This window comes from Aedes albopictus, chromosome 2, assembly GCF_035046485.1.
Source record: "Aedes albopictus strain Foshan chromosome 2, AalbF5, whole genome shotgun sequence".
Taxonomy (NCBI): Eukaryota; Metazoa; Arthropoda; class Insecta; order Diptera; family Culicidae; genus Aedes; species Aedes albopictus.
The window spans coordinates 218,183,551-218,196,514 of NC_085137.1; the positions used below are offsets into that span (position 1 = coordinate 218,183,551).

The 12,964-nt window shown below is 38.5% G+C and overlaps 1 protein-coding gene across 6 annotated transcripts in view; it reads left to right on the top strand.

The window, feature by feature from the left end:
* LOC109433057 (cGMP-dependent protein kinase, isozyme 2 forms cD4/T1/T3A/T3B) overlaps nt 1-12,964 on the top strand; it is an 822,160-nt gene that overhangs the window by 728,026 nt on the left and 81,170 nt on the right. The window lies entirely within an intron of this gene.

Below are 12,964 nucleotides of genomic sequence, written 5' to 3' on the forward strand. Positions count from 1 at the left end.
ATGCTGAGAAAGATTTCTTCAGTATTCTGAGTGGGATCCGAAGTGAGGGTGTACTCCAGTTTGCTGAAAAGGATTCTCTTGGAATATTTTATAGAAATTCTTCCAGAATCCTGAAGGATTTCCTCAGATTCCCGAGATTGATTCTCCCTGAATCCAGTGATGGATTGCTTCAGAATTCTGAGAGAAGTTTTTCCTCGGGGTTCTCCCAGAATACTTGAAGATTCTCCCAGAAACTCCCTGGCGGATTCTTGCAGAATCCTGAGAGGGATTCTCGTAGAATTCTGAGAGAAATTTTTCAGTATTGAAAGACATCCCATTAGAATCCTGAAAGAGAATGCACCAGAACCCTGAGAGAGATCCTCCACATTACTAAGTGATATTCAATACTACGAGGGATACTAAAAAAATTTTCGTAACCCAGAGATGGACTGACCTAGGTTCCTGAGAAGGATGCGCTAGAACCAAGAAAGGGTCACTCTAGGCCATAAGGAGAATTCCTTTAGCATCCTGAAAAAGATTCACTTAGACTCCTGGGAGGGATTGCCCAAGAAACCTGAGATATACAGGTTTGCATCGATTGAGTGGACCCTAGATTATATAGACCCTCGATTTTATGTACTTCGATTTTATGAACATTTTACCTCCGTTCTATGTACATTTTTAATGGTAAAATTCTACAGTGGATTCGGAAGAAAAAGTATAATTTAATATTTTTGAATCGAAAGAAAAATCGAATGTAAAAAATCGATTCGGTTGATTTCGTGGGGCTTCAACATGGATTCAAAGAATCGATTAGTCGGAACAAAAACATCGATGTTGCGAACATTGATTCAAAATAGCCCAACGCTAAGCTACACCCATCTCAATTCAAACTTTCTGCTCAATCGTACCGTGATTTCGGGTGAAATTGATCACTTTTCGCAGTTTTTGGAGAATATTTTTTGAATACTAATCGATATGGCTACATTCTATGCATTAAAACAAGTACGACTATGGTTTTCATCAGTCACCGAGGTTGAAAATTCTACTGTAAATCATTTTATTACAAAAATTGACATTTGAAATTAAAAATCAAAAATTTTACTTTCGGGGTGAAATTGATTGAAATGTTGTTGTTGAAATTGATTGGTGAAATGTTGTTGTAAGTGCTGAAAATATGTATGTTTTCTGAAAATATGTATGTTTTCTGAAAATATGTATGTTTTCCACCTGTATTAACCCTCTAATACCCAATCCCGCCTTTAGACGGGGTATAGTTTGAGCATTTTTGTAATTTTTGTTTCGCGGAAAATCAATTTTTTTATATTTTTGGCTGATATTTGGGACTGTTTTGTATATCTCAAAATGGTTTTTGGTGTATTTGAAAGCGTATTTACATTTTTTTTAAATCATTGAAAAATTGATGTTTTAGTCACCTTTTAGAAGTCATTGTTTATTTTGTATTGAATCGCCACAATTAACATATTTTAAATTTTTCCCAAATCATTCTATCCTTGTTTAACAGTTTAAGGGAATCGAATACACTCTAAAATTATTTTCCTTAAAATTACACGGAAAATAAAATTTTCTGTGAAAAAAAATTAAAATAATAATATTTTAACAATAATCATAAAATCTCAAAATGTTTTCATCTCAAAAAATCCGTACCCCAAATAGGCTTCCAGGAAAAATATAAAACTGTAGGGATGTTCAAAAATAAAAATAAGAAAAATCAAAAACTGAAATTAACGAAATCGAGAATTAAAAAGAATCATCTTCCAAAACATGTTTAAATCGATTTTAGATGACGAAAAATGATATTTAGATCAAAATCAAAAATTTGGGTATTAGAGGGTTAACCTTCCCAAAATGCGAAAAGCTATGCAAAACTTTTACAAATTAACTATTTTTTTAATTATTTAAGTTTGAATTTTGATAAATCTTAAGCAACCCCACTGAATGATTTCACGCGAAATCACGGTACTTTGAACACATGAGTTGATTTGGATTGCGAAGATTTTGACCTACTTTTCGAATAAACATCTACGGCCTAATCATGATTTTTGACCATCCTATATACGTACCATAGAATCACGTAGAAGGTGTCCCAAAAATTGAATTCAGGTTGTGCCCGAAATAGATTTCTCTGGAAGTTCCTTCAGAAATTTCACTGGAAGTCTCTTCGGGAATTCCTCTGGAAATTCTTCAGTAATTCTTGAAGGAACTTCCAGAAAAATTACTAAAAGAACTTCCAGAGAAATTCCAAGAGCAGCATTCAAAGGAATTACTGAGAAGGCCTCCAGGGAAATTTTTGAAAGAAATTTCAGAGGATTTCGGGAACGAACTCCAGTGGAATTTCTGAAGGAACATCCAAAAGAATTCCTAAAGGAACTTCAGGAACATGGCCAAGTGGTTTCACATTGAAAAGTTGTACTTGTAATAGTCACCGACAAGCTGGCGCTGAAAATTCTAGAAGTTTGTTAGGTCGCATACTAGGGTTTGTTTCATGTAGGTGAGTGGCCACTTCCCTGAAGGCATGTCCCCTAGTCCGCATGCGGTCAAGTGGTTCCGAAAAGAAAAATCATCCTTGTAACGATCACCAACGAGGTGGCACTGAAAATTCATGAAGTTTGGCTCAGATCGGTTAGTAGCCACTTCTCTGGGGACATGGCCTCTAGTCGGAAACATGGCCAAATGGTTCCACCAAAAAAGGCCAACTTTGTAATGGTCACCAAAGAGCTGGCACTGAAAATTCAAGAACTTTGATAGTTCGCATGCAAGGGTTTGTTTCATGTCGGTAAGTGGCCACTTCCCCGGGGGCATAGCCTCTAGTTCAGAACATGGCCGAATTGTTCCACAAAGAAAGATCATCTTTGTAATGGTCACCAAAGAGCTGGCACTGAAAATTCATGAAGTTTGATAGGTCGCACGTTAGGGTTTGGCTCAGGTCGGTAATTGGCCACTTCCCTGGGGACGTGGAATCTGTAACGTGGCTAGGTGGTTCCCAGAGAGTTCATGAATGCTTCCGGATATTGTTTAAACATTTTACCGAGTTTTTGTAGGATAAATAGCCTAGAAATAATGCGAAAACCATCAAGCTGATGACAAATTCTAGAGTTCTCTGGTCCAAAATAATCTATTACCCCAACGGGATCCGGAATATCTCCGGAACCACTTGGACAATCCAATCCATCCTTGGACCGTCAAAACTAGGGATCCAACCGAGCCAAGAGAATTAAAATCGGTTAAGATTTGACTAAGTTAGAGCAAATTGAAGGTAAAAATGATGTGCAAAAAGTATGTTAGTACAGCAAAGGTTAACTAGACGGAAACAGAATTCAAGGTACAATTATTCAATCTTTATATTTTAAGGAATAGTTATTTATGCAACAAGTTGCAAAATGATGATTTTTTCAGCACGAGTTGTACGTTTATCCAACGAGGCTTGCCGAGTTGGATAAATACGACGAGTGCTGAAAAAATCGAGTTTTGCAACGCGTTGCATACAAAGTTTTTTGTAATTGCAAAAATACCCGTACAGTATAATCTCTCTAGCCACACAAACGTGTATCAGCAGCAACCACGTGCGAGCCTCCATGCGCGACTGGACGTAGTGCATACTATTTTCTTCGATCAGGTAGGCTATGGTAGGCCAACTGTCGTAAGTTTTCAAGTTCCCTTCGTCGTCATGCAGCATCATAAGCAAAAGCAAAATTAGGTTCAGTTTCTGCTTCTACGCCTGATTGGCAGTTCAAATCATAATCTGAATGGTCCTGATTCGGATTCGAACTGCTCAGTGCATGTATACATATAGAAGCAGCAACTGTATCTACGGAAGTAACGGTACTTAACAAAAAGTGTGTGCTGGCAAAAGTGCCGAAAAGTACTACTTTTCAGCACTCTAAAGAGTGCCGAAAAGTAGTACTTTTCGGCACCTTTGCTTCAGTGAAGAAAAGTAGGCCGTTTTAACATTGTTTCCGCGAGTGAAAAGTAGGGGAATTCGCAACGCAATTACAAAAATTATTTTTAACCACTTATCCTATTTTCCAGCTCGTTTGTCCACTAGGGCACTACGTGAGCGATTCCAATTGGCGGCTGCAATTACACTTCGTACAGCGCCTAAATGTATTCTATCATATTCTTATTCTACTATATCAAATTGGTTTACCTTTGTGCTGCTTTCACTTTTCTACCCTGTCCTTGGTAGAATGATGAAATGATGTGTAGCTGTTGTTTCTTTTCCGGTCCGATTGGGGGTCGTCCATTATGGGTTGCCGTTCGCCGATATTCAATTATCCTGGTCCGTTTGAGCTATGAGAGCTCAGAAGAGGGTCAAGTGCCAGCCGCTCTCGGGGGCAAGAGCAACTGACGAAGTGCCAGAGTTGGGATGGAACCCATGACCATCCGCTTGTGAAGCGAACTTTAAGAAAATTGTAGTAGTTCTTTTACAATATATTTTACATTATATGGAAGCTAATTTATAAATTAGTAATTGATACCGAATCGGCTATGAGGCGCTAGCCGAGATGCAAGAATAAATTCGATCACTTTTGGTTGGTGGTTGGATAGACGGGATTAGATAAAAACCTTATTCGACCCTCTTCATCCAGTGTATGAATGCTACGACCCAATTAAATCCAAGCTACAGCTGCATATCACAGCATCCAGAGTTTTTGATGGGCAGTAATTGGTTGATGGCTGTGGTCAACGACCTTATGAAATTTGTAAGGCGAAATCATGATATGTACTGCAGTATTCCTTAGTTCTCCGGACTGAATGCATCTCCTAAATGACAAATTTTCAACTTATGCTTCGAAGGCTACCTTCAGCCACTAAATAATCGTGTTTAAAAGAAATAGCACAGCAGCACCTTTTTTGCAGAACTTACGCTTAGACTACATTCGATTTTCACCGATGCTAATCTGATAAAGAAAAATCGCCAACAATACATAAACAAAATTGGCCCCGGCATCGATCAACAAAGAGGCACCACACCTCGCATTTTCATCCCCCCAAGACCTCCGTCACATCTCTTTCTCACTCTAATGACCCAATTTTCTTTCTCCACTTCACTTTCAGGTAATAATTGGAGCTCAACGTGCCAACCGCCAAGCACATACCAGACACAGCCAAAATGATTTCGTTTTGGAAACTTAAGCGCCGGTTACCCTGTTCCCCAGACCCAAACTACGCGGACGCGGAGCTGTATAAAAGCCATTCAGTGGAGTGATTGCCAATTAGCGAAAGCGAAAATCTGGCTCATCTGAACCGCGCCCCGTCATCATACGTGGAGTTGAGTGCGACAATGATACCTTGGGTCTTGTCATGTGTGGACAGGTGCGACGATCAGCCAAAGCTGTAAGCGCTTCTGTTGGGTTTCTTATATCCCACAACGTTTTACGACTTCCAATGCTGGCACTCAAGGTTATACTAAGGTACTTGTTGTGTGTACCTAGGTGCCCGATGGGAACTGTCAAGGTCGATAGGAAAATAACAAGATGATTTACACACGAACAATCGTTGAGTTAAAATCATCAAGAAAGATTAAATACCCGAGCTGAGTGAAAGTAAATGTCCGCCCATCAAAATATCTTGAAATTTTTGAAAATTTATCCCTTCCTTTACCTTGGGCAGAGCACGATTAAGATCTGCTTTACATTTCAAGTCGATGCGGCATTTTTTTTAATTACTTAGGATACCATACCATACCATACCATAGATACCATACCTCTCGTTTGTATGTTGGTGAGTGTTCAGTTAAACTTACCGACTTCAAAATGTAATCTCAGTTGAAAGTCAGATTAACTAGTGTCGCGTGTGACCAAAATCCTTCCTTTAAAAAAACTGCCGGTGATACTTTAAAGAATTTGTCAACAATTTCTTTGGAAATTGTTTCCACAATTACTTTAGCCTTTGGTAATTTATTTCCAATTAGTTAAACAATTTATCTGGCAATTTCTCAGGCTATTCCTTCTGCGGCTATTTATTTGAAATTATTTCTGCAATTTATTCGAGATTTTTTTAGTTACTCTTAACCCGGGAGCGGTCGCGTCGTGTACTGAGTACACGCACCATGAAAAAAGCTCGCTTGTGCGCGGTGTCGCTGATGGTGGCCGAAGACGCAACTGCTCGAGGGTTAAAAACAATTTATTTTTAAATACAATTGGCAATATTTTTTATGAATCTTTAAGCAATTCTTTTAAAAGTCATTCGGCAATGGTTTTATGAATTCTTTTTGTTGTTCTTATGATAATTCTTTAGACAATTTATTCATAGAATCTCCAGAAAACCTGTGGCAACTTCTTAGGAACATTCATCGAAAAAGTCTGGGAATTTCTCCACCCATTATTTTGGGGATTTTTCTCGTTATTTTTCAGAATTTCTTCCCACAGATGAGTTCTTTTGCGAATTTTCTACTGCAATTCCTGCGAAAACTGCTTTGAACATTTCTTTCAGATTTTTTTATGTATCCAGCAATTCTTCTGGCTATTCCATTGGCAATTCATTTTTAAATGCTTGATATATCGATATATTCTGCAAAGTATTTCGCTTATAATTTAATTGCATTTTTCTTCGGAGCTCCTTTGGAAACCTTTAAAGTAATTTATTTTGGAATTGACTCAAGTAATTCTTTTCGGAATTCCGTAAAAAAATCTTTCCATAACTTCCCCGCAATTTATTTGGGAATCTGTTCGGTAATTCCTTTAGAGATTTCTTCAACAACTACTTGGAATTTTAAAAGAAATCACCTAGTAAATTTCCATGGTTATTTCCATGGTGATATTGGTTTGATTGAGATAAGAGTTTAACATAAGAAATAATATCAAAATCTAGTATGGAGAAGTGCTCAATAATAGCTACAATTGCAGAAAAGATTTGTCGACCATTTTATTGAAAAAAAAACTGCCAACATCCAGTTCTTCGTTTCCCCAGCTCTGAAAGGGGCGCATGGCATTTCACTAACATTGAGCCATTTCTATGGGTTCCATTTCGTGTTGAAGAGCTAATTTTGTTCTTATCGGCACCAACATTTCAAAAGGGCGTAACTGCATTTGGAAGTAATACCTTCTTTCAAAGCTGTAGGTCGTACTGCCTCCCTTACACTCAAACCACCGTGGTTGTCGGAAAGAGGAGAGTTTTTCCCATCTGGTACTTGTTGTGAAAAACATGGAAATCATAACACATGATCCACAGCTTTAAAAGAAGGTGATGATTCCAAAAGCAGTTACGCCCTTTTGAAATGTTGGTGTCGTTATGTAGAAATTTTCAGATATTTCGACAAGAACAAAAACTGTTATCATATCACTTTGCGTAATTGGTGCGATATTCCTTATTTTTATGAATAACACACCAAAATCACATCGAGCTATGACAGCAAAAAGTGTTCGATTTGAGATATGATTTAGATATTCTCGTCTGCCCGGGATTACCCAACTAACATTTATTGTGAATGTTAACGTCAACAAAGCGTCCTCCCCGGGCAGAGTTCAAGTACTGACGATCAAAATGTGATATTGGTTTCTTTGAGATAAGAGGTAAAAGTACTGAAAATAATAGCAAAAATTTGTTCTTGAACCATCTAACCAATAGCAAAATATGATATTTGAAGATCAATCAAATAGCTCACTGCTATTGGTTAGATCTTACCAAGAGCTAAATGTGATATGATGATGATGTTCCAGGAGTAAAATTGAGATATCATTTTCAGTACTTTTACCTCTTATCTCAAACAAATAAATATCACTTTTTGATCTCCGTATCAAAATATGCTATTATTGAGCTTTTCTCCTCTGCTCGGGATCAATACGGCTTGATGCTGAGTAACTGTGTTGTACATATGGACGGAAGCTTCCATGCAAGCCCTATACAAATGAATCTGGCGAACTTAATCCACATGTATATGCTGTGCGAGCAGCTATTCTATGTAACGAAGTCCTAGCTCTTTTCTCGACTCCTATGTAACCACTATTTGAATAACATCTTGAAAAGGCGCTTTTTCAGCCTTTTCGCCAGTGTTGCAAAAATTCAATTCATTCATTTGAACACTAACCAACCAATCTGTTCAGTCATTTTTCCTTCTTGTTATGTTCAAAAAGATTTCATTCAACCTGGGCACCTATCAAATGAGAAGCGAATCCTTGTCAATAGAATAAATTGGCACTCGAATGAGTAGCTTGGCACGAAATACGAAAAACCCTGCAAAATTCCGCCAGACTGAAAAAAATCGAATGTCGGGTCAATTTTTATCGAATGTTGGGCCACTGTTGGACCAACATCGACCAACTATTGGGTCCATGTTGGGTTTGGTGGCCAAAATAAAAATAGGTGAATGATAGGTTGATGTCGGCTTTGACGTCATCAACGATGGTAAAAGCTTTGAACCTACAACACCACAAAATTATGCTTCCTAGCTGGGGCTCAGTTGAATGATATGTGCCTTGGCTGAGGCTGGAGCTGATGTCAATTGAATGATCAGAGGCTAGTCAATTGATATTCCGAAGGTAAATGGAGAAATGAGTGGTTACCTATCTCAATTTCAGCTTTAAATGTCTGTCGATACTGACACTTCGCCTTCGCAGCACTGCTTTTCGCAGTTGTTAAATAATAGTTATACGGCATGCCCAAATTATTCGATTAAATATAAATTGATGAATACCGTGACGCAATACATGTGGAACTGGAACTATCGCTTTTAAAATTGAATAATTAAAATACTTGCCACTACTTGGAATCGAACTCCCGATTTCCGTATCCACGGGTCCCGATGATGTTCTCGCTGCCACACTACTGCTATATATAAATAGCATAGAAAATAGCCCGTTTTGTTTTACTCCAGACAAGGCTGCTACAAGAAACCTTACCCAACTTCACCTTGCTGCAAAATCTTGTGAAACGTCAAACGCAATAATGTTTACTTTGAACAAGCTGTCCGGTTGCGCCAACATGTTCTTTGTCACAGCTTCTATCTGAAAGAGTGTTCTTTAAACAGCAACGAAACGCTGCTGTTTTGTGTACTTGACAACATTACAAAGCGTACTGTATAAAAGCAGCTGTTGTATTGGCAGGGACTCTTACTCGATTTGCACATCTTCAGGCAAATCTTCCGGCATTGAATCAAAGTGCAATAAAAGCAACCCAAAAAATTTCACGGCACACCCAAGAAACAGAACTAGCTGAATAACAGTTTCAAAATCTAAAGTATGTTTAAGAGTCGTTTGTTCCACTCTTGTACAGCGAAAATGTTTGTTGGGCAGAAATGGATAGCTGTAAAGAATATGTGTAGTAGCTATATATTCCGCTTAAAGTTTGTTTTGACAATAATGTTTACATCCGACAAGCCGTGTTGGTATACCAACAGTTTCTTTATTACAGCTTCTAGCTGTAATTAAATCGCTTAACGGCCTTCAAAGCGCTGCTACTTTGGAGATTTGTCAGTATAACGAATTGTACTGTATAGAAGCAGCTGTTTTGTTAGTGGGGACTCCTATTCGATTTGTTCAAGTTTTCACATCTTCCGGGAAATCTCCCGGAGTTGGAATAGAGTGGAGTAAAGGCAACCCCAGTGACAAAGGATTTCCGAAAACCGAGTTTGGTAGCTGTATGGTGCTTGTTTTGCAGTCGTGTATTAGCTTATGGTTTATATTTGACTAGCTTCCCTTTTATTCAGCGTTGACTGCTTTTATTCGTTGGTTACACAACAGAAAGCAAATGATTGAAGCTTAAAGCGCTGAAAATGTTAGTTGGGTACTTAAAGTTTCGAAAAAAGCTGTCTGAAAATTTTCTCAAATGCTCGAAAATGTCAAATGTCTGAAAATTTTCTCAAATGCTCGAAGGAATTTACGAAGAGATTGCCTAAGGAATTCCTGTACCCTGAAATCACCTGAGAAATTCGCAAAAGAATGAGACACCCAAAGTAATGTATAACTTTTGATTGCATGCACAAAAATAGTTGATTTAAAAGTATATACAAGTATAAAGTATATAAAAATCTCAATCAAGATACTATGTAATTGCGATGAGAAAGAAATAAACAAACCAATCATCCGACCCTATTGAATCAGTAATTTCAATCCAAATCTGGTGCACTGGGCCAGTTTTTTTAGCGCTGTTTCTGACTCTCGCAAGTTTTTGCTCACTGCCACAAGTCGCTCCACAAAGCACATGCCACTTCAATCGGATACCCGCACTTGATACCTCTCGCTCTCGTGAAAAACAGCCCTCAGCCAATTTAGATCTATGGCTCTCTACCTTGCCCAGGCACTCGAGCACACTTACCTCTATACCACTCTGATTGGGTGCAAATTACCTAAATAGCACCGCATCCGATGCGCACCACTGAGAAACCCAGTTATCCGACGACGACGCGATCAACTTCCCCAAAGCCCAAATCCATCGGCGGCCACAGTTTGTTCATCGATCCATTTCAGTAGCGGCGGCTGCGAGTTGCGACTACTTCACACGCACAGAAAGTCAGGAACTGTAGTAAGATGATTTGTTCCAATTTGATCCATTTACAAACATTGTAAAACAACTGATGACGATTGATTCACGCAGAGATCGACACGACGACGATGCGGAAGAAATGGCAGAATAGGAGACCACAGGTTTGCTAGGCCAGTGGTTCCCAACTGGTCGCATAATGAAGCAATTTTTGATAGTCTAAATACCTGAATTTGATAATCAAAAGGTAAATTGATTAAAAAAAAAATCAAACGCATTTTATAATTATTTAAAAAGGCTGTGGCTCCGTCAGAGTTTCCATCATTTTAGCTGTAGATTTCATAGCTGTAAAGCTGTGGATATTCAGCATGACCGTTGACCATGCTGAGGGTGACGAACTCGATTCGTGGTCGGTCAAGGATCTTTTCGTGATAGAAATTACCTTAATTTCCTTGGGCCTAGAATATATTCGTGCCAGCCACACATGCAAAAACGATCATTTGCAGAGGAAGTTAATGGCTGTGGAACTCATAGTTTTTTCAAGAAAAGTTGATAACAATTTTGAATATTAATCCACAATGATGTTCTCATCAATAACTGATTTCAGCTCACTTGAACACCACTGCTCCCGATTATGACGTAGGTACTAATGCCTCCTCCATGGTCGGATTTGCGGTAGTTTGGTTCCAATTTTATGGACTTTTGCGCCCGCTTGCACGCTTCTTGGCTACTAGTGTTGTGTGGCTTGACTGACTGCGGCCGGCCCGCTTGCTCGAACCAGGGTGAGAAGTCGCTAGCTACAACACGATCATCAAGGCAGTCAGTCAATTCGCCAAGCTTACCTACTGGGCCAGGTTGGATTTGTCGTCTGGTTTCAATGGGTATGACTGACTGGTTGCAGTCAGTCAGTCAGTCAGTCAGTGTGGTTTTTCCATAATGCTTCTGTGGTTTGGTTTACAACAACTTCTTCCTATTAACTAATGGGAAGGTAAGTGCTGCCGAACGAAGGATAACTTAATTTATGCGCTGATATTGATCAAGTTACTACCGCACGGCGATGCATCATAAACGTTACTGATTTTTTCCGGATTGATTTATGCCGTGAGATATACAGATACTCGTTGGAAGTCAAGTTTTATTATAAATTGAATCATTTCCTAGTATGCATAAAAATGAGTTACTTGCCATTACGCCCCAATTTTTTAAGTAGAAACCCATACCCGGGTAAAGGTGAATAACAATCCAATAACCAAAGAATAACATATTTTGTTATCGTATCTAAATTTGCAATTCTTTAGTTGTTTATAAATAGCTCAGGATGACACATAAATAACAAAACACGCTATCATTGTAAAACTTGTTATTGGCGAGTTATTATTGAATACTACAATAACATAATAATAACAAAAATATTACTATCACACTATCAGCCATAATATCAAAACAATAACATAATTTGCCATCATATTAAAATATGTTATTATTTTTTTGACATTCTTTTTGCTTTTTTCATGTTATTCTCAAGTTGTTATGCCACTCTTAGATAAAATCACCGACTTCGGAAATATTTTACTGAAATCTCAACCGTTAAGTTTTGTTTACCGAAAAAAAATCGGTAAGCTGGCAACATTTACCGAACTTCGTTAAAGTTTGACAGATAAACGATAAACATTTTACCGAAATTTTGTAATTTTTTACAGAATTCCGGTAAAATCCATTACCGAACACTCAGTCGTTGAGATTTCGGTAAAAATTATCGAACGCGATTAGCTGTATTAGTTATTATTTTTGTTATTTTAACTTTTGAATAAGAACTAATAGCAAATTTTGCCATTCAAACATTTTATTTCATTGGTAAAATTTGCTCTTCATTTGTCATTCCACTCTACCCGGGTAAACATGATTTTATCAGACATAGACATATCAGGCAATAAGAAGATATGATAAAATCATGAAATATGGTTTTTTACTTTTTGTACTCCGGCACCGGGAATCGAACCCGCCGTCTCCGGATTGGCGATCCATAGCCTTAACCACTAGGCTAGCTGGAGCTGACCTACTGATACCTATTGCCCTGCCCATCGTATCCTTACGGCTCTGGCAATCTTCTGAATGTTGGGTTCGCCGTTCGTCTGCAAATAGCCTAAAAAATTAGCACACGTCGCTCAAACACTCCAAGTGCTTGAAAGTCCTCCTTGAGCATGGTCCAAGTTCGATGTCTGTAGATAGCCACCCGACATATTTACTTACTGTACATGCTATATTTAGTGCCGTTAGCAAGGCTCATTCATGTGTTCGACGAAATGCTGCTGTCACCTTTTAAACATCTCACGTTAATCCGTCAAGGCACTCCCGTCCTTATCTCGGCACATTTCGACTCGTGGCATGAAGCCGATACACTGAGCTTCTGACACAGAGCTTCCTTGTTTCTGAAGAACGACTCAGCAGTTCCATTTCCACGCACTTTGTTTCATCCAGATGGCATCTCTTCTCCTGGAAGATGCGGGTCTGCTGCTTCCGCTTTCGTTTGTCACGTTCCACATTC